General features: G+C 39.3%; 1 pseudogene; it reads left to right on the top strand.

The window, feature by feature from the left end:
- Positions 1 to 933: 933 nt before the first annotated feature.
- LOC128097600 (prohibitin 1-like) lies at positions 934 to 1,901 on the top strand (annotated as a pseudogene).
- The last annotated feature ends 23,980 nt before the right edge of the window (positions 1,902 to 25,881 follow it).

The following is a 25,881-nucleotide window of genomic DNA, read 5'->3' as shown; positions in this document are numbered from 1 at the left end:
GAAGAACAGAAAACATCATTCCAAGCTGACAGAATGAGTTCTGTCTTTGTATATCAGCAACAAGTCCCTTTTCCAATTGTTGTGATTCACTTCGTGCCCCAAATAGAGCCTCCCAGAAACTGTAGAAAGTGAACTCTCTCAGAGAATTGAGACTCGGCTGCCCGTCAGCTTCTTCTTGCTGAATGTGAAAAATGGATACTTGGTAACAGATGTGGATATAGAAATATATTCAGCATTCAGGGTACATCTCTAGAGGGGTACACAGTATGTGGTGCTATTAATAGATAGCTGTAGGGCCTGCCTGTGGGGTGAACACAAAAAGTAAAATTTGCTGGGCAAGGCAACCCAGTATGAGGAGCAAGGTCCCAAAAGCCAGTAAAAGAGTCAGAAGTCTCTGTTCCCACTGTTAAGAGTCTCACAAGAGGATCAAGCTACACATCATATACGCGGCGTGCGTTAGGTCAGTCCCATGCAGGCTCCCTGGAAGTCGGTTCAGTCTCTGCAGGCCCCAGTGAGGGGAAGTGCTTAGTCTTACTGCAACTTGATGTACCATGTTTTATTGATACTCACGGGAGAACTGCTCTTTTCTGGATTGAGGCAGAAGAGGAGGGAATTGGGGGTGGGGAGAGAAAGGAGAGAATGGGGGAGTGACCTGGAGGTGAGTACTGGGAGGGGAAGGCTGTGGCCAAAATGTAAAATAAATAGATGAATAAAAAAAAGGATAAAACTTATTTAAAAGTAAAACTTACAAAGTAACTCTGTAGAGGCTCTCTTTAAATGGTTTCCATTATTCCTCTCTGAATTTGTGTTACACTTCTATATCTCCAGTATCTATACTTACAAATAGTAAGTCAATATTTTGAGTGTACTATTAAAAGCAGGTATAGCGGCAGTATGCGAGGCTGGGGAATTCATGTGGAGGTCAGAGTGGAAGCAGGTGTGAGTGGTACAGCAGAAGGAAGCATGGCTGCCAAAGTGTTTGAGTCCATCGGAAAGCTCGGCCTAACTCTAGCCGTTGCGGGAGGCGTGGTGAACACTGCCTTATATAATGTGGATGCTGGGCACAGAGCTATCATCTTTGACCAACTCCGTGGAGTGCAGGACATTGTGGTAGGGGAAGGGACTCACTTTCTCATCCCTTGGGTATAGAAACCCATTATCTTTGACTGCTGCTCGCGACCCCGGAATGTACCAGTCACCACTGGTAGCAAAGATTTGCAGAATGTCAACATCACACTATGCATCCTCTTCCGGCCAGTGGCCAGACAGCTTCCTCGTATCTATACCAGCATTGGTGAGGACAATGATGAGCGGGTGCTGCCATCCATCACCACAGAGATCCTCAAGTCAGTAGTGACTCGCTTTGATGCTGGAGAATTGATCATCCAGCGAGAGCTGGTCTCAAGGCAGGTGAGCGATGACCTCACAGAGAGAGCAGCAACGTTTGGGCTCATCCTGGATGACGTGTCCCTGACACATCTGACCTTCAGGAAGGAGTTCACAGAGGCAGTGGAAGCCAAACAGGTGCCTCAGCAGGAAGCGGAGAGGGCCAGATTTGTGGTGGAAAAGGCTGAGCAGTAGAAGAAGGCAGCCATCATCTCTGCTGAGGGTGACTCCAAGGCAGCCAAGCTGATCGCCAACTCCCTGGCCACCGCAGGTGATGGCCTGATCGAGCTGCGTGCGCAAGCTAGAGGCTGCTGAGGACATTGCTTACCAGCTCTCCCGCTCTCGGAACATCACCTACCTGGCAGCCAGGCAGTCGGTGCTCCTCCAGCTTCCCCAGTGAGGCCTCCCCTGCTTGCACCTTTTCGAGCCAACCAGGCCAGGGCCTCCATCCTTCTGAATACACTTTCCTTCTGCCCCACCCCAGAAATCACTGTGAAATTTCATGATTGGCTTAACATGAAGAAAATAAAAGCAAAATCACTTAGATCTCTAATTATCAAATGAAAAAAAAAAAGCAGGTATAGCAAGGAACATGTATGCATTCCACTCCAACCTATATGTACTAAACTTTAACAACCTTTGTGAAGAAAATAGTTTATGTTAACTTGCAGGATCTTAGTTTTTGACCCTCCAAATGGCCTTACAAGAAAGTCAGTCTTTTTTTTTTTTCAAGATTCTCTTTCACAAATAGTTTCTATTTTTCTAGAGGAGTCACAGAATTTATTCTGTGAAAAAAATTTACATAAGAATTTATGCTCATTCTTGTTGGCTAGGAATAAAATGAGTAAACATCCCCTCATGTGCTCTTCAACAACAGTGCCCACAACCACTAGTCACTCAGTTATCCATGCAAGAAATTTGCTACGGCTATGGACACTGCTGAAGATGGCACATTGTATCCCAGAAATCCATGGGACAGGCAATGATGGAGATGGAATGAAAGAATCTAGAGCAAAGCGTATTTATTTCTACAGTTGTGTGAACAGTAGAGTGACATATGTAAACATGACCCCATGACCCCGAATATGTATGTGTGAATCCTTTACTCTGGACACACAAATTTACCTCATAAGAGAACAAGACTGAAAATGAGATGAGATTAATGGCATTCAAATTAAGAGCGTTATCCCATGTATCTTTCTGGTGGAGCTGAGGTCTGAGTTAAAGTTTGATATGACAAAGGAAGAAGGATCAGAAATGGTTTTGTTGGCTTATGGAGATAGGGCCTCCTTTGAGCTTCCATTAAGAGTTCAGTCTTTGCACCCTCTCCCCTGGGCTCCACACTAGTGCACACAGCACTGGCAGCTGTACTGGAGGCCAGAGTAGTCCAAGGGACCCTAGGGAAGAAACTTCCCACCACCCACAAAACCCCTTTAAGCCTATCCAACAACCCCAAACAATACTCCTACTCCTGGGCCCCATATCCTGGCCTACTACTTTGCAAGAAGTCTTTGACTTTATCAGAGGCCAGGCAGGATCTAGGAACCCCAGACTATATTACCTCCCTTGGGCTCCGTATCCAGGTCTACAACTTCCGAAGACTTCAGCTTTATTGTAGCATAGTCAAGAGCTAGGGATCCCATCCCTGACAGCTGTACTAGAGCCTAGGCTGGTATGAGGAACCCTAGAGGCTAGACAAGATCTAGAGACCCCAGACTGCACGCCTCCCTACCCCAGGGCTCCATATCCAGGCCTACAACTTCAGAAGTAGACTTCAAATTTACTGGAACACAGGTCTGATCTAGGGACCTCAGTGTTGGCAGCTGTACTGGAAGCCAGGCTGGTCCTCGGGGCCCCAGAGGTCACTAGATCTAGGTACCCCAGACTGCAACTCCTCCCCTGGGCTCCATCTCCTGATTCACAACTTTGGGAGAAGACTTCAGCTTTACCAGAAGCCAGGCTGACTCTAGAGACCCCTAGTCCCCAAAACCCCAGAGAGAACATCCTACTGGACCTAAAGACATGATAGTCACCAGAACCCTTGGCATTTAAGCCAGAAAACCAGAGAGGAAAGAGAAACCAAGGAAGAAAACACTCATCCAACAAACAAAGATAAGCACAGGAATCAACATTCAGACCTATAAACATCCCAAATCCAGATGCCTAAATACAAGTGTAAGAACACAATAACAGAAAAGGCAATATGGTACCATCAGAGCCCAAATATCCTACAACAGCAAGTCCTGAACAATCCAACACAGCTGAAGCACAAAAATGTCTTTAAAATGGCTTTATGGAGATAATAGAGGTCTTAAAGAGGATATAAAAAGTCCCTTAATGAAATCGAGGAAGATACAAACAAAAAAATTAGAAGAAATCAGTAAATCCCTAAAAGAAAACCAAGAAAAAAGCAAGCAAACAGATGAAGGAAACTGCTTAAGACATAAAAAATAGAAATAGAAGAAATAAAAAAAACAAAATGGAGGGAAAATCTGGTTAAGTGAACAGGAACTATAGACACAAGCCATCACCAACAGAATACAAGAGATGGAAGACAGAATCTCAGACATTGAACACGATAGAGGAAATAGATTCATCAATCAAAGAAAATGTTAAATCTAAAAAATTCCTAACACAAAACATCCAGGAATTCTGGGATACTATGAGAAGACCAAATATACAAATAATAGGAATGAAAGAGGAAGAAACACAGCTCAAAAACCTAGAGAATATATTTAACAAAACTATAGAAGAAAATTTTCCCAACCTAAAGAAGGACATGCCTATAAGGCACAAGAAGCTTATAGAGCATCAAATAGATTGGATCAGAAAAGAAAATCCCCTTAGCATATAATAATCAAAACACTAAACACACAGAACAGAGAAAGAATATTAAAAACAGCAAGGGAAAAAGGCCAAGTAATATATAAAGGCAGACTTATTAGAATCACATCTAACTTCTCAATGGAGACCCTAAAATCCATAAGGGCCTGGACTGATGTCTTGAAAACTTTAAAAGACCACAGATGCCAGCCCAAACTACTATAACCAGCAAACCTTTCAATCACCATAGATGGAGACAACAAGGTATTTCATGACAAAGTCAAATTTAAAAAATATCAATCCACCGCGGTGGTGGTGCACGCCTTTAATCCCAGCACACGGGAGGCAGAGCCAGGCGGATCTCTGTGAGTTCGAGGCCAGCCTGGTCTACAAAGCCTTCCAGGAAAGGCGCAAAGCTACACAGAGAAACCCTGTCTCAAAAAACCAAAAAAAAAAAAAAATATATCAATCCACAAACGCATCCCTACAGAAGGTACTAGACAGAAAATTCCAACTTCAGGAAGTTAACTACACCCACAAAAACATAGGCAATAGATAATCTCACACCAGCAACACATAAAGAAGTGAAACACACAAACAGACACACACACATACACGTGCACACACTACTAACAACAACAAAATAACACGAATTAACAATCATTGATCATTAATATCCTTCAATATCAATGGACTCAATTCACCAATAAAAAGGCACAAGATAATGGAATGGATCCAAAAACAAGATCCATCATTCTGCTGCATACAATAAACACACCTCAACATCATAGATAAACATTACCTCAGAGTAAAGGGTTGGAAAAATATTTTCCAATAAAATGGACCTAAGAAGCAAGCTGGTGTTTTTATCCTAATATCTAACAAAATTGACTTCCAACCAAAACTAATCAAAAGAGATGGAGAAGGACATTCCATATTCATCAAAAGAAAAGTCCACCAAGATGATGTCCCAATTCTGAACATCTGTGCCTCAAATGCAAGGGCACTCACATTTGTAAAACAAAAATTACTAAACCTTAAATCATACAAAGAACCCCACACAATAATAGTGGGAGACTTCAACCCTACTCTCACCACTCTCACCAGTGGACAGGTCATCCAGACAGAAACTAAACACAGACATCATGGAGCTAACAGGCAGTGTGACTCGATTGGACCTAACAGATATCTACATAACATTCCACCCAAACCCAAAAACACATGCATGGAAACTTGTCCTAATTGACTGTATACTCTGCCACAAAGCAAGTCTCAACAGACACACACACACACACACACACACACACACACACACACACACACACACAAATCGAAATAACCCCCTGTATCTTATCAGACCATCATGGATTAAAGCTGGATTTCAACAACAACAGAAAGTCTACAAACTCATGGAAACTGAATAGCTCTCTATTGAGCTACCACTGGGTCAAGGAAGAAATAAAGAAGTTAAAGACTTCCTAGAATTCAATGAAAATGAATGCACAACATACTCAGTCTTATGAGACACAAAGAAAATGGTGCTAAGAGGAAAATCCATAGCACTAAGGGCCTTCATGAAGATTTTGGAGAGATCTCATACTAGTGACTTAACAGCACACCTAAATGTAGAAGTAACCAACCATCTTATTAAATAAGAAACACAGAACCAATGCAAAGAAGAAAGCCAAGAGTTCAGAGCTAAGAGCTAACACCTTACCCTTCCTCCTGTGGTGGTCCTACCTCTCCGAACCAGAGCTACTTCCTGTGTTAAAGTCTTTATATAGAGTTTCTGTTCTGCCTTCTCATTGGTTGTAAACCCAACCACATGATCACCTCGTCACGGCCTGTCTGTATAGACCTCCAGGTTTTCTATGAGTGGTATTGAGATCAAAGGCATGTGTATTCAACACTGGCTGTATCCCTGAACACACAGAGACTTACCTAGCTCTGCCTACCAAGTGCTGGGATTACAAGTGTACGCCACCACTGCCCTGCTTTCCTATGGCTTGCTAATAGCTCTAACCCCTGGGCAACTTTATTTATTAACATACAAATAACATTTTAATACAAATAAAATATCACCATACCTAATAGCTCTGACCCCCGGGCAACTTTATTTATTGACATACAAATAACATTTTAATACAAATAAAATATCACCATACCTAAATGCTTTAGAAAAAAAGGAAGGAGATACACCAAAGAGGTGCTGGCATCTATAAAATAGAAACAAAGAGAACAATACAAAGAATCAATGAAACAAAGAGTTGGTTCTTTGAAAAAAAAATCAGCAAGATAGACAGACCCTTATTCAAACTAACCAAAAGGCAGAGACAGAATATTCAAATTAACAAAATCAGAAGCAAAAATGGGGATATAACAACAGAGACTGAGGAAATCCAGACAATCATTAGGTCATACTTCAAAAACCTGTACTCGACAAAAACTGGAAAAACTAAAAGAAATGGACAAATTTCTTGATAGATATCACTTACCAAAATTAAATCAAAACCAGATAAACAATTTAAATAGACCAATAACCCCTAAGAAAACAGAAGCAGTCATTAAATTCTCCCAACCAAAAAAAAAAAAGAAAAGAAATAAAAGCCCAGGACCAAGCCAGGCAGTGGTGGCACACACCTTTAATCCCAGTACTCGGAAGGCAGAGGCAGGCGTATCTCTGTGAGTTCGAGGCCAGCCTGGGCTACCAAGTGAGTTCCAGGAAACGCACAAAGCTACACAGAGAAACCCTGTCTCAAAAAACCAAAAAAAAAAAAAAAGAAAAGAAAAAAAAGAAACAAGCCAAGGACCAGATGATTTTAATACAGAATTCTTCTAGACTTTCAAAGGAGAGTTAATACTAATACTCATCAAATTATTCCACAAAATAGAAACAGAAGGAACATTGCCAAATTCTTTCTATGAGGCCACAGTCACCCTGATAACGAAACCACATAAAGATTTAACAAAGAAAGAATAATTACATACCAATTTCACTCATGAACATTGATGCAAAAATACTCAATAAAATATTGGCAAAGCAAACCCAAGGACACAGCAAAAAGATCATCCACCATGATAAGTAGGCTTTATCCCAGTGAAGCAGGGCTGGTTCAACATTAAAAAAAAAAAAAAAAAAAAATCTGTCACTGTAATCCACCATATAAACAAACTAAAAGAAAAAAAAACATAATCACCTTGTTAGAGGCTGAAAACAAAACAAAACAAAACCTTTGACACGCCGCCGCCACATTTCCTTCCATCTGCTGTGCAGTGGCCCAGGTTAAACCTGAATAAAAGGACCCTTATGTGCTTGCATCAGAAAAACAAAGAAACAAAGAAACAAACAACAACAACAAAAAGCCTTTGACAAAAAGCAACACCCTTCATGATAAAAGTCTTGGAGAGATCAAGGATACAAGTGACATACCTAAACATAATAAAAACAATACACATCAAGCTGATTGCCAACATCAAATTCAATGGAAAGAAACTCATATCCATTCCACTAAAGTCAGGAACAAGACAAGGCTGTCCACTCTCTCCATACCTATTTGATATAGTAATTGAAGTTCTACCTAGGACCATAATTAAAGGAAATCAAGAGGATACAAATTAGAAAGGAAGAAGTAAAAGTATCATTATTCATATATGATATGATAGTACACATAAGCAACCCCAAAATTTCTACCAGGGAATTTCTACAGCTGATAAACACCTTTGGTCAAGTGACTGAATACAAGATTAACTAAAAATAAAATCAGTAGCTCTCCCATGTACAATCAACTAACTGAGAAAGAAATCAGAGAATCAACATCCTTTACAATAGCCTCAAATAATATGAAATATCTTGGTGTAACTCTAACCAAGCAAGTGAAAGACCTGTATGACAAGAACTTCAAGTCTTTGAAGAAAGAAATTGATGAAGATATCAGAAGATAGAAAAATTTTCCATGCATGCTCATGGATCTGAAGGATTAACATAGTAAAAATAGCCATCTTAATCTTACCAAAGCAATCTACCGATTCAATGCAATCTCCATTAAAGTCTCAACACATTTCTTTACAGACCTTGAAAGAACAATACTCAACTTCATATAGAAAAACGAAAAACCTGGGATAGCTAAAACAATCCTGTACAATAAAAGAACTTCTGGAGGTATCACCACTCCTGGTTTCAAGCTATACTACAGAGCTATAGTAATAAAAAGCTTCATGGCATTGGCATAAAAACAGACAGGGAGATCAATGAAAATGAATTGAAAACCCAGACTTAAATCCACACACCTATGGACACCCAATTTTCAACAAAGAAGCCAAAATTATGCAATGGAAAAAAGAAAGCATTTCAACAAATGATGCTGGTCTAACTGGACATCAGCATGTAGAATGAAAAAAAAAATCCATATCTATAACTCTACACAAAACACAAGCCCAGACCTCAACATAAATCCAGATACACTGAACTTGATGAACACAAAGTGAGGAATAATCTCAAACACATTCACATAGGCAGTAACTATATTTACAGGAGTGTAATTAATCATTAGGATTTTTTTTCTGTAGTCTGATTCAATATAGTGTGGACAACTTTCTGAACTAGGATCTCACTCCCAAATCACCTAGAAAGTGCCTGGTAACGTGTTTCCTTGCAACATCATAAACATTACTATTTAAGGATAGATCATTTTCATACTGAAACCAATATACTGTTTCTCTGAACACTTTTCTTCCCCATTCCAAAGTGATAGGAAAAGCTTCTGGGAGGTTGTTGTGTTGTTTACTTTCCTTAAAGTGTTTGAATCCACAACCATGTTTGCCACCAGTAGACATAGAATTAGTTCTGTCTCCATCCAAATACACAAAAGAGCCATCTCCTCTGACTCTCCTCATAGCTGTGCCGTGGCACCAATTACAAGCTGTTAGATTACTCAATCCGTAATCTGATACCGGAACATCTTTAACTTCTTGAACCGAACACCAATAGTACAGACACTAAAATCGAGAATTAATAAATGGGACTTCATGAAATTGAAAAGTTTCTGTAACTCAAAGGACACTGTCAATAGGACAAAACAGCAACCTAGAGAACTGGAAAAGATCTTTACCAACCTCACATCCAACAGAGGGCTGATTTCCAAAATATATAAAGAACTCAAGAAACTAGATATCAATAAACCAAATAATCCAATTTAAAAATGGTGTACAGAATTAAACAAATAATTCTCAACAGAAGAATTTCAAATGGCTGAAAAATACTTAAGGAGTTGTTCAAGATCCTTAGCCATCAGGGAAGTGAAAATCAAAAGGACTCTGAGAATCCATTATACACCTGTCAGAACGGCTAAGATAAAAAACACCAGTGATAGCTCATGCTGGAGAGAATGTGGAGTAAGGAGAACATCCCTCCACTGCTGGTGGGAGTGCAAACTTGTACAAAGACTTTGAAAGTCAGTGTGGCAATTTCTCAGAAAACTAGGAATCAATCTACCACAAGACCCAGCTACATTACTCTTGGGCATATACTCAAAGGGTTCTTAATCATACCACGAGGACACTTGCTCAACTAAGTTCTTAGCAGCTTTATTCATAATAGTCAGAACCTGGAAACAACCTTGATGTCCCTCAAATGAAGAATGGATTTAAAAAAAATATGGTACATTTACACAAAGGAGTATTACTCGAGTGTTAAAAACAAGGAAACCAGAAAATTTGAAGGCAAATGAATGGAACTAGAGAAAAATCATCCTGGGTGAGGTGACACAGACTCAGAAAGACAAACAAACATGGCGTGTACTCACTCATAAGTGGATATTAACAGTAAAATAAAGGATAACTATGATACAATCCATAGACCCAGAGAGACTAGGTAACAAGGAGGGTTCATGATCTCCTGGATCTCCCTAGGAAGGGAAATAGTGGAGATTTTGAGTGCACTGAAGGTGGGTGGGGATGCGAACATGAGCAATCAGGTTGTGGCTGGGTATAGGTAGAGAGTACTGAAAGAGACTACTGGGAAGTGGGGTACATTTTGGGGTCAGGTTAAAAACCTGATGCAAGGGAATCTCCCAGGAATCTACAAGGATGACCCCAGCTAAGACTCCTAGTAATAGCAGACACATAGCTTCAACTGGCCACCTCCTGTGACCAGATTGTGCCTAGCCCAACTATCATCAGAGAGGCTTCATTCAACAATTGATGGAAAGAGATGCAGACCCACAGCCAAACATTAAGCAGAGTTCAGGGAATCCTGCAGAAGAGGGGAGAAAGGGTTATAGGAGCCAGAGGGGTCAAAGACACCACAAGAAAACTCACAGAATCAACTAACCTGAAGTCATAGGGGCTCGCAGAGACTGAACTGATAACCAGGGAGCCTGCAAGGGACTGGTTCAGGCCCTCTGCATATATGTTATGGTTGTGTAGCATATGCATATATGTTCTTATGGGACTCCTAACAGTCAGATCAGTGGCTGTCTCTGACTCTCTTACTGGCTTTTGGGACCCTACTCCTCATACTGTGTCACCTTGACCAGCATTAATACATGGGGAGGTGTTCAGTCTTACTGCAACTTGATATGCCATGTTTTGTTGATGCTCATGGGAGATCTGCCTTTTTCAAAACAGGAACAGAGGAGGAGTGGATTGAGGGGTGGGAACAGAGGGGGATGGGAAGGGCCTAGGAGAAGAAGAGGAAAGAGAAACTGCAACTGTGGACAGGATGTAAAATAAATAAGTAAATAAATAATAAATAATTTTTTAAAAAAAGAATGCAGTCTTGTGAGTACCTTCAACTTGAGTTTATCAAGTTCCAATTGTGTTTGAGTTACCTAGGGAAATGCAGAGTGACAATTTGTATGATTTTTAATCCCTTAACTTTGTGGACATTTATACAATAACAAGAGGGAAGTGATACATGGTTGTCTTAGGACAGCACTTCCTCTTTTTCTCTCAATCACAGGGATGTAACTCCAACTAGCCTTCCCCCACCTTCTGCTAGCTCCTGGCCTTGGTGTCCAAGAGCAGCACACCATGCCAAGGCATGGGTAGTAAGCAACCATTTCTTTCCTCTCCAGTTTGCTGAGACAGAGGTGGCTATCAGGCAGTGTGTGATGGCTGTTTCTAGGCATTTCTCTCATTCCCCAGAGGACAAATTTACCGGCTGCAGGGAGCAGGGACGTTGCTGACAGACAGAAGTAGCAAGCTTGGTTTCAAACTCAGTACTGCATTTTTTTCTTCTATCGTCTTTTCTACCATTTTTCTTTTCTTGATTTAATTTTACCCAAAATTAGGATAACCATTAATTTAGAAACACACCCATTAGGATCATGGATTTTCAGTAAAATATAAACTTTAGAGAACTCTACCAAGCAAATGAAATTGCTCTTAACCATCAAATAAAAGATCAGTGTTACAGATTCCTACCAGAAATTTCAACCTCAATCTCTTTGCAAAGCTTCTGGCTATCCAGGAAAGAAGAAATCTACTTACAGAATATTTTAATGAAAAGGTTGTTACTTAATTGGGTTAAAATGTCAAAAATGGTCCTTTTTGTCACAGACTAGAAGAAAAACTATGCTCTATTTTCAGAACCTGGAGATACTGTATTCCTGAGGACTTGGGGTTCTACCATTGGAGCCCACAAGTATTGTAACAACTATAAAGTCTCCTTTCTTTGGCCTTGAACTGAGTTCTAAGTCTCTATAAACACACCACAGGGTGGTACAGGAGGCAGCTGGAGACCCAGTTCTAGTCTAAGTCAACCGCATCTCTCCCTTCTCAATGGCCACCTCACTTGTTTTCTCAACCTTTCATTTCATGTATCTCATTTTTCTTTCACTGAAAACAAATATTTTTATACAGCATATGGTTCCCCTCCCTCTGCACCTCCCAGTTCCTCCTCACCTCCTCTCCTGTCAGGATCCACCTCTCTATCTTTTAGTAGAAAATAAGTATCTAAGAGCTAATAATAAAATCTAACATAATATAATAAGATAAAACAAAAACAAACAAATCAGAATAAGACAAAATGAGCAGAAGGAAAAAAGCCCGAGAAAAGGCACAAGAAACAGATACAAAGACCCACTGGTCCCTTTAGGAATCCCATAAAAATGTAAGACCAGAAGCCAAAATATATATACAAAAGACCTGTAGGGTAAAAATAAATAAATAAAAATAAAATAAACAAAAAAAGATTTTTAAAAAGAAAAAAAGACCTAACACAAAATTATGAGGCAAGAAACCCCTCCAAAGATGCCATTGAGTTCACTTTCTATTGGCCGTCTACTGCTGGGCTTGCAACTGACCCTCAAGAGAAACTTGTTTCCCCAGTGAGACTCCCTTGAAGAAAAGTTCATTTTCATTCACAAGTGGCTGTCAATTGGAGATGCTTCTGGGTCAGGGATGGGGACGTGTGTCCACTTCTCCTTTCAGCTCTAGGACCCCATCTGGTGCAGACCTGTGAAGGCCCTGTGCATGCTGCCTCAGTCTCCGTGAGTCCATATGCTCATCAGTCCTGCTGTTTTTAGAAGGCCTTTTTCCCTTGGTGTCCTCCATCCATTCTGGCTTTTACACTCCTTCTGCCTCTACTTCCACAGGGTTCCCTAAGTCCAGAGGACAGGGATTTGACAGAGACATCCCATTTAGGGCTGAGTGTTTTAAAGTCTCTCACTCTGCATTATGTCTGACTGTGGGTCTCTGTATTTGTCCCCATCTGCTGCAGGAGGAAGCTTCTCTTAAGATGGCTGAGCAAGGTATTGACCTATGAGTATACCAGAATGTTATTAAGACTCATTTTATTGCTATGTTCCTTTCATAGGTTTTATCCTACATACCTGGGATATCTGTTTTCAAGTTCTTAGTCATTCAAGCAGTACCATGTACGGGTTCCATCTCATGGCGTGGGCCTCAGGTCAATTCAGATGTTGGTTGGTTACTCCCACAAATTTTGTACCACCTTTACCCTTTGCACCTTTGCATGCAGGACAGATTGTAGATCAAAGTGTCTGGGGATGTGTTCCTGTCTACATTTCTCCTTTGGGAGCATGCAGAGTACCCTCTGGCATTTTATAATCTCAGAACTGTATAGAACTTAAGGTTATCACAATAAATTAAATTAAATGAATTTCTAGTTAGATAAATCACACCTAATAGACAAATCATTGACCTTTCCATGTTTCTAGCTTACTGTGATACAGACACCAGCTGAGAGCCAAAGCACATAAAACAGTTCCACACAGTAGCTTCAATAGATTGAGTCAACAGATAGAAACTGTTATTGCTATCACCATTTGTATAAGACTAATAAAAGGTCATTGTTAGTAGAGCCAGTATTTGTATCACCTCAGATCTAAACAGTCGCCCACATTTGCAAGGCAGGGTATGGCTATGTTGAGAAAGAAGAGTAGATTCACTCTATAGTTGATCAAATTCTTGATAAGCACTCCAAAAGTTACATGCAAACACATTAGTGAAAACAAGTTTTGAGGGCAGGGGCCTTGTGATAGGAGGACTTTAGAGCAGCTTGAGTAACTTTTGCTATTGACTGAATCCTTAGGGACCTATCAAAATCAATTGGTTTCAAAGTGAACCCCATAGAAATATGGGACTGAAAAGGCTGCATATGATCATTTAATTAATCTATGATTGCCAAGGCAAATGCACTGAGATTAGTTTAGTATAGACACACATCATACTTAAATATCCTTTCCGTTTATTAGGCATTAACTCATTGACCTTCTGGAGAATAGTAGAATGTGAGTGTAGACATTTTGTCTGTTAAGCAATCTAGTTAGCTAGCTGTTCAGCTCCCTATATAGTTTGTCATTTAGATGAAAATCAAATATGAATTGATGAGTAAAATTTTATGTGTACATAATTTTTACTAAATAGGAGACTCAAAATCTGAAATATCAGTTGTAATACATATTAAAATACCCAGACATCTTTTCTCATCAAGTAAAATGTCATTTCCTGTGAGTTTTTAGGTAATTAATGCAGCCAATGTTCATTTAAAAATAATTTTAGCCCTGGGAACCCATAGACCACAACTTCCAGGGAAGCAGGTAGGCTGATTATAGATCTTCACTTCTCCCTCTGCTCCTCCAGATCCAGATCCCCAGACTCATTCCTGGCTCTGTAGCATACCTTCAGTTGTGACCTCTCCTCATTCTATGTCCCCATTCCCAGAGGACTAACTAAATTAATCCTTGTGGATTGTAGAACACCCAGATTCCTTCCTTCTTTTAGAGTCCCTTGTACTGGCTTGTTTTGTGTCTCAATTTGACACAAGTTAGAGTCATCAGAGAAAGGAGCCTCAGTTGAGGAAATGCCTCCATGAGATCCAGTCTTAAGGTATTTTCTCAATTAGTGATCCATGGGGGAGGTCCCAGCTCATAGGGGGTAGTGCAATCCCTGGGTTGCTGGTCTTGGGTTCTATAAGAAGGTGGACTGAGCAAGCCAAGGGAGGCAAGCCAATAAGTAGCTCCTCTCCATGACCTCTACATCAGCTCCTGCTTCTGCGATCCTGCCCTGTTTTGAGGTCCTGTCCTGACTTCCTTCAGTGATGAACAGCAATGCTGAAGTGTAAGCCTAATAAACCCTTCACACGCCCCCCACCCCAACTTGCTCTTTGGTCATGGTATTTCATTGAAGCGATAGAAATCTTAATTAAGACACCCCTTTACATTCTTAACCAATCTGCATTCCTAAATCTCAGGTCCCAGTGCCCATAGATACATTTTATCTGAAACCCCAGGGCCCACACTTATCAGGACCCCAGAAGATTTCCTACCAGGAAACACGCAGCCACCATGTTCTCATAAAAACCAGAGAGAAAAAAGAAACTAAGGAATAAAACACACACCCATCAAAGGTAAGACAGGATACCAGTATCTAGAATCACAATCCTTCCAATCACAAATGCTTAGACACAACTACAGCTTAAATCACAGAAGTTATAAACCAAATGAACCTACCAGATAGCTACAGAACATTTCACCCAAACACAAAAGAATATACCTTCTTCTCCGAAACTAGTGGAACTTTCTCTAAAATTGATCACATCCTGGGACATAAGTCAAGTCTTAACAGATACAAGAAAATCAAAATAGCATCCTGCATCCTATCTGACCACCAGCAAACCTCAGAAATGAGAGAAAGCTATCAAACTCGTGGAAACTGAACAACTCTCTATTGGAATGAAAAATGGATCAAGACAGAAATTAATAAAGAAACAAAAAACTTTCTGTAATGGAAGGAAAATAAATACACAGCATATCTAAACTTATGGAACATAATGAAGGCTGTTCTAAGAAGCAAATTCATAGCACTAAGTGCTTACACCAAAAAAAGAAAAAGATAAAGAAGAGGGGGAGGAGAAGAAGGAGAGGGAGAAGAAGAAAAAAGAAGGAAAAGAAGGAGGAGGATGGGAGGAGAGCAAGGATGAGAAGAAGGAGAAGGAGAACAAGAGGAAAAGGAAGAGGAAGAGGAGGAGGAAGAAGAAGAGGAGGAAGAGGAGGAACAGGAAGAGGAAGAGCAGGAGGATCAGGAGGAGCAGAAGGAGGAAGAAGAAATTGGGGAGATCTCATACTAGCAATTTAACTGCACACCTGAAATCTCTATAACAAAAAGAAGAAATCACACCCAAAAGGAGTAGATGGAAAGACATAATCAAACTCAGGGCTGAAATCAATAAAATAAAAACAAAAACAGCAACAACAACAACAACAAAAAAGAGTCAATAAAACAAAGAGTTGGTCATTAAGAAAATCTTTAAGATTGATAAAACCTTATCCCAATTAGCTAAAAGGTAGAGGGAGAATATTCAAATTAACAAAATTAGAAATGAAAAGGGGTAGATTACAACAGACACCAAGAAAATCCAAAGAGTCATAGGAGCATACTTTAAAAACATGGACTCCACCAAATTGGAAAACCCAAAAGAAATGGGTAATTTTCTCTATACATACCATTTATCAAAGTTAAAACCAAGATCTGATAAGCAATAACCAATACAAGAAAGTCAAAATAATAGCCTGCATTAACAGACTTTAACCCCTAAAAAAGAAGTAGCCATTAAATATCTCCCAACCAGAAGAGGTCCAGGACCAGGTAAATTTACTGAAGAATTCTATCAGACTTTCCAAAAAGAGTTAAAGCCAATTCCCCTTAAATTATTCCACAAAGTACAACCAGAAGGAACATTGCCCAACTCATTTTAGGAGGCCACAGTTCCCCCTCATAACCAAACCACATAAAGACCCAACAAAGAATGAGAAATACACACTAATTTCCCTTATCAACATCGATGCAAAAGTTCACAATAAATTACTTGCAAGCTGAATCCAAGAATACATCAAAAAGATCACACAGCATGATTAAGTAAGATTCATCCCTGAGATGCTGGGATGGTTCAACATACATAATGTAATCTATCATATAAACAAACAAACAAACAAAAAACATGATCCTCTCATGAAATGTAGAAAAAGCATTTGACAAAATTCAACAACTCTTCATGATAAAATTCCTGGGAGATTAGGGATACAAGGAACATACCTAAACACAATAAAGTCAAATTACTGCAAGCCCAAGACCAACATCGGCTTAAATGGAGAGAAACTCAAAGAAATTCCACTAAAATCAGAAACAAGACAAGGTTGTCCACCCTCTCCACACCTATTCAATACAGTGCTTGAAGTGCTATCTAGAACAAAAAGAGAACTGAAGGAGCTAAAGTGATAGGAAAGGAAGAAACCAAAGCATCTTATTGTGCAGATGATAGGATGTTATACATAAGTGACCCAAAAATTCCCACTGGGGAACTTGTACAGCTGATGAATAGTTTCAGCAAAGTAACTGGATACAAAATTAACTCACAAAAATCACTATCTCTTCTGTATACATATTACAAATGGTAGTCCATTTCATTTCTCAATGAAAGAAATCAGAAGAACACCTTTTACAGCAGTTTCAAATAATATAAAATATCTCTAAGCAAATCTAACCAAGCCATTAAAAGACTTGCATGATTTAAAACTTCAGGTCTTTGAAGAAAGAATTTGAAAAAGATATCAGAAGATGGAAAATTTCCCATGTTCATGAATCAATAGGATTCACATAGTAAAAATGACCATCTTACCAAAGCAATCTACAGATTCAATGGAATCACCAGCAAAATTCCTACAAAATTCTTCACAGAACTTGAAAGAACAATTCTCAGCTTCACATGGAAAAGCAAAAAAAAAAACCAGATAGCAAAAACAATCCTGAATAGTAAAAGAAATGCTGGAGGTATTACTATCCCAGATTTCAAGTTTTACTACAAAGCTATAGTAATTAAAAAAAAAAACAGCATGATATTGGCACAAAAACAAACACATTGATCAACGGAATCAAATTGAAGACCCAAACATAAATCCACACACCTATGGACACTTGATTTTTCATAAAGAAGCCAGAAATGCACCTTGGGTTAAAAAAAATATATATCTTTAGCAAGTGGTACTGGTTAAATGGTTGCCTGCATATAGAGGAAGAATTTAAATAGATCTATTCTTATCACCCTGCACAAAACTCAACTCCAAATGAATCAATCACAAAATTTGACTCCAACTGGATCAAGGACCTCAACTTAAAACCACATACACTAAACTGGATAGAAAAGAAAGTGGGGAATTGCCTTGAACTCATTGATACAGGAGAAGATTCTCTAACAGATCACCACTAGCACAGGCACTGAAATCAACAATTAATACACAGGAACTCATGAATCGAAGAAGTTTCCACACAGACAACACTGTCATTTGGACAAATTGGAAGCCTACAGAATGGGGAAAGATTTTTACCAATCACATATCCAAAAGATGACTAATATTCAAAATATATAAAGGACTACAAAATCTGTATGTGAAGAAAATAGACCAATTTAAAAGAGGGGTACATTTCTAAACAGATAATTCTCCATAGAGGAAACTCAAGTGGCTAAGAAACACTTATAAAAATGTTCATCATTGTTAGTCATTAGAGAAATGCAAATCAATACTACTTTGAGACTTCATCTTACACCTGCCAGAATGGCTCACATCAGTAAATCAAGTGACAGCAAGGATTTGGAATCAGGGGAAGAGTCATCTATTGTTGGTAGAAGTGCATGGAAATTGGTGTGGCAGTTCCTCAGGAAAATGGGAATTGATCTATCTCAAGATTCAGCTGTACTACTTACTACTCTTGGGCATGTAAAGGATGCTTCATTCTACCACAAACATGTTCACTGCTCTAGTCAGAAATTAGAAACAACCCAGATATCTCTTAATAGAAGACTAGATAAAGAAAACGTGATAAACTTACACAATAGAGTATTACTCATAAAAACATGACATCATGAAACTTTTGGGTAAATGGATGGAACTAGAAAAAGATCATCTTGAGTGAGGTATCATAGACCCAGAAAGACAAATATGGTATGTATTCACTGATATATGGGTATTAAGCTACTAAGTCAAGCTACAATCCATAGTCTCGGGTGTAGATGTAACCAACCATCTTATTAAATAAGAAACACAGAACCAATGCAAAGAAGAAAGCCAAGAGATCAGAGCTAAGAGCCTTACCTGCCTGCTACAGCTAGCCTCTTCAGCCAAGAGAGATCTACTTCCTGAGTGTTTGTCTTTATATAGACTTTCTGTTCTGCCTTCTCATTGGTTGTGAAACCAACCACATGACTGCCTCGTCACTGTCTATTGGCTGTATCCTTGAACACACAGAGATCTACCTAGCTCTGCTTACCAAATTCTGGGATTAAAGGCATGCACCACCTCTGCCCAGCTTTTGCTATATGGCTCTAATAGCTCTGACCCCCAGGGAACTTTATTAACATACAATTAAAATCACATTTCAGTACAAATAAAATACCACCATACGCAGGGAGGTCAGGTATAGAGGAATAAACAAGTGGAGACACATGGATCTCCCTCGGAGGGGAAAATTGAATAGATTTTTTTGAGTGGACTGGGGATGAGGGGATGAGAAAGGAGGACTGGGTGGAGAGAGGGAGTGGAGATGGGATTGAGGGAGGAATCTCAGAAGAGACTGTTGAAATTGAGGGACATGTGAAGGGTGATATGGAAACCTACACCAGAAGATTCCTAATATAATACATGAAGTTGATCCTAATGAAGTCTCCAAATAATGAGAGATAGAGTCCCAACTGGCCATCTCTTGTCACTAAATGAAGTTTCCAGTACAGGGACTGGGTTTCATCCAATGGAGTTGTTGGTCAAAATGGTCCATGGAAATTCCCAAAACAATCCAGGCTGTTGCCAAAATAAAAAGTTGCTCTCGCTGGAGAGATGGCTCAGAGGTTAAGAGCACTGACTGCTCTTCCAGAGGTCCTGAGTTCAATTCCCAGCAACCACATGATGGCTCACAACCATCTGTAATGAGATCTGGTGCCCTCTTCTGGCCTGCAGACAGACATACATGCAGACAGAACATTGTATACTAAATAAATAAATCTTTTAAAAAAAAAAAAAAAGTTGCTCTCTACAAACTGACCACAAGATTCCATTGCTGAAGACAAGACCTACACAACTCATTGAACATGGAAATACAAGTTGGTGTCTACAAAGAGAGTTTACCCCTATGTTCTAGAGTGTTTGGTACAGGGTTATACTCTGCACACTACCAAAAAAGGAACATAAACACCAACGAAGCCACAAACCCTTAGATCTACAATGAAGTACTGTCTGCAAGATGTACCAGGGCAATGGTGGCACAAAGTTTAGAGGAGTAACCAACCAACAACTGCTTTGACTTAAAGCTCACTCTGCAGTACTGGGAACCCACACCCAATACTACTTGTAACCAAGAGCCAGAGACTAGATACCAGGTCCTAGGGTAAAACCACATACTACTTGTCCTTAAAACAAAAAAGTAGGGGGCTAGAGAGATGGCTCAGCAGTTAAGAGCACTGACTACTCTTCCAGAGGTCCTGAGTTCAATTCCCAGCAACCACATGGTGGCTCACAACCACCTGTAATGAGATCTGGTGACCTCTTCTGGCCTGCAAGGACACATGCAGACAGAATACTGTATACATAATAAATAAATAAACCTTTAAGAAAAAGTAATGTGAGAAAATGACTCCTAATGTTATTCTGTTATACTCATAGATTAGTGCCATGTTCAGCCATCATCAGAGAAGCTTTCTCCTGCAGCAGATGTAAATTAATATATAGACCCAAAGCCAGACAATGTTCAGAGAGTGAGAGACCTTGGGACACTCAGCCCTAAATGGGACATCTCCATCAAATCCCTCCCAGCAGAACTCAAGAACACCTATAGATAAGGAGGTAGAAAGAATGTAAGAGCCAGAGTGGATGAAGGACACCACAAAACAAGACCCTCTAAATCTACATGAGCAAATTTCATATGAACTCACAGAGAGCGAATCAGCATGTACAGAGTCTGCACACATCGGCCTCAGTTCCTTTGGGTTTATATTATGGCTTCCAGTTTAATGTTTTATGGGATTCCTAAGAGTAAGAAAGAGTTGGTCTCTGATTCTTTTGCCTTCTCTTGGACTCCTGTTCAACTTCAATGTGATAGCATGTGTTTTATTATATGTTATATTTAAAAATATATATGAATGAATGAGTGAAAACCTCACTACCAGGGTAAAGGTTAACAACTGAGCAGTCACTTATACCTGTTGGAAGAGGGAAAATTCCTTTTCTCCAGTGGATTGACACTGGAACCACTTTACTGCAGGCCTCATGTTCAGTTGTAGTTGGCCAACATAAAATGACCTCCACATTTTTTGTGTGTGCTTTTATTTACTTACAGTTTTGTAGGGTTTGCTTTGTTTCCTTTTGGGTGTTTTTTATTTTATTGATTTTATTGTTGTACTGGGTTTCAGTTTGCTTTTTTTTAGAAAGAACTTAAAGTTGTGTGGATAGAGGGCAAAGAACTGGAAACACTCTGGGGAGAGGAAGAATATTTAAAATTAAAAATTGGTTTTGATAGTAAAAGATAAAAACGTGTAAATTTTAGGCAATGTAAAACATCTATTTTTACAATCACATTTTTGAGTTGATAGTTTTATTCACACTACAGGCTAATTTTGGTTTTTTTCTATTTTATTTGCTTCTGAAATGGTCAGTGCACAGAATAGGTCTAATACATGGTGAATGAATAGATATGTACACTGGAAAAGCAATAAGTAAAATTTATAATCCATGCTCAACAAAAAGACTTCTAACAGGATACAAAGAGGACTCTTTCTGTAGGCACAATTAAGGCAACAGAATTAGGTATGGAAGTGTTACTATAGATTACTTATATCAATACTCTGAAAAGTACGAGTAGGTGGTGACATTGTCAGTCATGTTAGTATATTTTTAGACCATAGTTATCATAATTTGGCATCTAAAGACATACCTTTCCCTTATAACATAAAGCAAAATGTTTCCTTCTAGTACTCAAAAGAGAAATTAAACTGTGTAGTTAGATTTGAAATTATAGTCAACCAAATACTTACATTGAATCCATTTTTTATCCCTATAATAGTTTAGTAAATTTCTAAATGGTTTTTAAATATGTAGGTGGGTACAAGTAATTATGATTATTTTAATTCATTCTGCAAACATTTTCTAGCTTATGTCTTAAAAGAAATGTTTAACATGTCTTTTTGAAAGACATTAACTAAATGTAAATATTCTCAACATATTTCATTATGTCTAAAAATTTAAAAATGTGACCTGAATAAAAGTGATCAAATAATATTTGGTAGTATATTCTCTTATTTTATATTTTAATATATTTATATATAACTATCAAATAATTATTATTCTGGTTATGCATGGAATTTATAATTTTGCTTGTTTTTCAGATAATACACAATTATTTCTAGGGCAATTCTTTCATTTATTTATTTATTTATTGTTTTTGCAGCCCAACTGCAGTTTCCCCTCCAAGTCCTTCCCCTTACCTCCCCTGCCTCCACCCCACCCACACCCACTCCTCTTTCATTTCTATTCAGAAAAGGGCAGACCTCCCATGTATATCAGCCATCCATGGCATATCAAGCTGCAGTGAGACTAAGCACCTCCTCTCCTATTAAGGCTTGACAAGACAACCCAGTAGGAGGAAAGGGTCACAAAAGCAGGGAACAGAGTCAGAGACAGCTCTTGCTCCCACTGTTAGGAGTCCCACAAGAAGACAAAGCTACCCAATTGTAACATATATGCAGATGGCCTACGTCAGTCCCATGAAGGCTCCCTGGTTGTGAATTCAATCTCTGTAAGCCTCTATGACCCCAGGTGAGTTGATTCTGTGGGTTTTCTTGTGGTGCCCTTGACCCCTCTGGTTCCTACAATCCTTCCTCCCACTCTTCCAAAGGATTCCAGGAGTTGTGCCTAATGTTTGGTTATGGGTCTCTGCATCTGGTTCTATCAGTTGCTGAAAGAAGCCTCTCTGATGACAATTGGGCTAGGCACAAATAAATGAGTATAGAAGAATATTATTAGGAATCATTCACTTTTTTTGACAGTCATGTTTGGTTCTATCCTAGGGCTCTGGGCTATCCCTCGTCCAGATCCTGGCCTTCCAGACAGTGTCAAGGCTGGGCTCCCTCTCAGGGTATGGGTCTCAAGCTGGACCAGTCACTGGTTGGCCACTCCCACAATTTCTTTGCTAACTTTTAGGCAGGAAAATTTGTAGGTTGAAAGTTTTGTGACTGGGTTGTTGTCCCAGTCCCTCCACTGGAAGTCTTGCTTGGTTACAAGAAATGGCTGGTTCAGGCTCCTTATCCCCTACTGCTAGGAGTCTTATCTAGAGTCACCCTTAGAGATTCCTGAGAGTTTCCCTTGCACTAGGTTTCTAGCTCATCCCAGAGATGCCCCCAGATTCCAGTTGTCTCTCCCAGTACTCTCTGCCTCCATCCTCCTTCACCTGGCTCCTCCTGCTCCCACCCCCACCCCCATGCAGATGCCCCTACCACCACCCTATCCATCAGCAATGTCTGTTCTATTTCCCCTTCACAGTGAGATTCCTGCATCTGCTTTTGAGCCCTCCTTGTTACTTAGTTTCTCTGGGTCTGTGGATTGTAAAAAGGTTCTCCTTTACTTTATTGCCAATACTCACTTTTATCTGAGTACATACCATGTTTGTCCTTCTGAGTCTGGGTTACCTCACTCAGGATGATCTTTTCTAGTTCCATTCATTTGCCAGCAAATTTCATGATGTCATTGTTTTTAACAGCTGAGTAATACTCAATTGTGAAAATGTACCAGATTTTATTTGTTCATTCTTTTGTTGAGGAATATCCAGGTTGCTACCAGTTTCTGACTATTACAAATAAAGCTGCTATGAACATAGTTAAACAAATGTCTTTTTGATATGGTGGAGTGTCCTTTGGGTATATGCCCAGAAGTGATATAGCTGGTTCTTTAGGTAGATCAATTCCCAATTTTCTGAGAAACTGCCATATTGGTTTCCAAAGTGGTTGTAAAAGTTTGCACTCCCACCAGCAATGGAGGAGTGTTCCCCTTGCTCCACATCCTCTCCAACATGAACTGTCACTTGTGTTTTTTATCTTAGCCATTCTAACAGGTGTAAAATGGAATCTCAGAGTCATTTTGATTTGTATTTCCCTGATGGCTAAGAAATGAGCCAAACTGGAGTCTGCCTCAGGGTCTAGCAACAGGCACTGTCAGAGGTTCTGATCATGCCAAGCCAATAAGGGACAACCACACAATGTCACTGAATTCAACAGGTGCTGTCAGAGATCCTGATCTTACCTAGCCAATGAGGGGTGACCACGCAATGTCACTTATCTGGACACAGCATGGGTGCTGGGAGAAGGGTATATAAGGCTCTCCCCATTGCTGAATAAATGAGCCTGCTGTTTGCCTTTTACCTGACTCCTGGTGTCTGTGTCATTGACACCATGCCTTCTCACCCCTCCCCAAAGGGAGCCTTTAGGACTCAGCAGCAGTGTACTACTGTCAGAAAGTATATTCATCATTGTCTTTACCGGCGTTTCACATAGTTCCTCCTTTAAAGCTGATGGCTGCTCATATTGATAAAGAATAGTTCAACCTGGTTCTTCAAAGGTCAGTATGATTGGCTTTCTAACTTTCTGCAATGCCAACAAATATTCAAGAAATAATTTGTGCTGAAATCTCAGGCATTTGAAACAGACTTGGAGGTTATTTGCCAGCATGGGAAATGCAGAAAGAGGGAGACTATCTTCATGTCTCCAGAAAGATCACGGTTTCCCTTGTATGTGCCATGCCATCCCATCAATTAAAGCATAGGAGAAACATTAAGTTCCTATTATGTATCTAAAGCTGTTGGGTTCCTCAGCACAGAATGCTATGACAATGATCCAATATTGCCTGTGATGGAGAGACTGAAGAAGCATCTTGCTACTTAGTTTGTAAAGGATGAGTTTCTGTTTATATTAGCTAGACTTCCTTTAAAAAAATTAAGAACAAAATTCAGAGAACAGGAGATCTTGTGGTATCAACTTCCAACTAATAAATCTACAAAGCAATTCTTGTACCTAAGGCTCGGGGATCACTGTGGAAAGGAGGTGGAAAGAAAGATCATGAAATTTGCTATAAGATTGTGACTTCTAGGAATGTCAGAGAGGCTGCAACCATGTAGTCTAACCAACACGGTTGCTTAAACAAGACCTGAACTACCATAATACTAGTTGACACACTAACATAGAAAGGGTAAAGCGCTCTGGGTACATATACAAATAGTTTTGATGTATTTGTATGTACAACACACACACACACACACACACACACACACACACACACACACACAGAGTCAACTATTAAAGAAAAGGAGGTCATAAATTTGAGAAAGTAAGGGAGGCACATGGTAGCAGTAGGAGGAAAGAAACAAAAAGAAGAAAACTATATTATCATTTCACAAAATTAAAACTATATTATAAAAAAATTAAAAGAATTTTGTGGAAAATCTATGTAACAAAATTTCATTGTAAGTTGAATTTAACTTTGCATAAAATTTCTCTTTCAGCCTCTGAGTAAACCACTTGTCCAAATCCAAGCATAAATTCATCATGAGCACTCTTGTCAAACTGACTAATAATAATTTGCCTGTATGATTTCTTTGGACATAGAAAAAAATCAAATCCCAGTAGTATAATTTCCTCACTATGCTTTAAAAATAAATACTCAAGCTAGGCATGTTGGTACATACCTTTAATCCCAGCACTCAGAAGGCACAGGCAGGCAAATCTCTGTGAGTTTAAGGACAGTTACATAGTGAAACCCTGTCTCTAAATAAATAATACTTGAGTTAACTTTCTTATGTATTATTCACTGTAAAAATTATTGAATGTCCTTCGTGTATTAATCAGGCAATGGATACAGCTTAATTTTCAAGGTTTTGCTGTGCTGATATTTGCAACAAATTAAGATTCACATTCTCCAGAAAGCTTTGTTTTGAGCAAAGTGATTTGTAGAAAGACCTATTTCCCTGTGTGCTTTACTTCTAAATTTAGACTGTAGAAATCATAGTGGGTTTCTGTTTTGAAACATTAGATGTACTATATCCGTATAGTTGAGACATGTAGTTGAATGTTTCTTTGAGTCCCACAACTGCTTATAAAATAATCACACAGAGGCTTATATTAAT

Source organism: Peromyscus californicus, unplaced genomic scaffold (genome assembly GCF_007827085.1).
Source record: "Peromyscus californicus insignis strain IS unplaced genomic scaffold, ASM782708v3 Scaffold_5__1_contigs__length_169319896, whole genome shotgun sequence".
In the NCBI taxonomy this organism is placed as follows: Eukaryota; Metazoa; Chordata; class Mammalia; order Rodentia; family Cricetidae; genus Peromyscus; species Peromyscus californicus.
The sequence above is the reverse complement of the archived record's forward strand: the minus strand, read 5'-3'. Positions and strand labels throughout refer to the sequence as shown.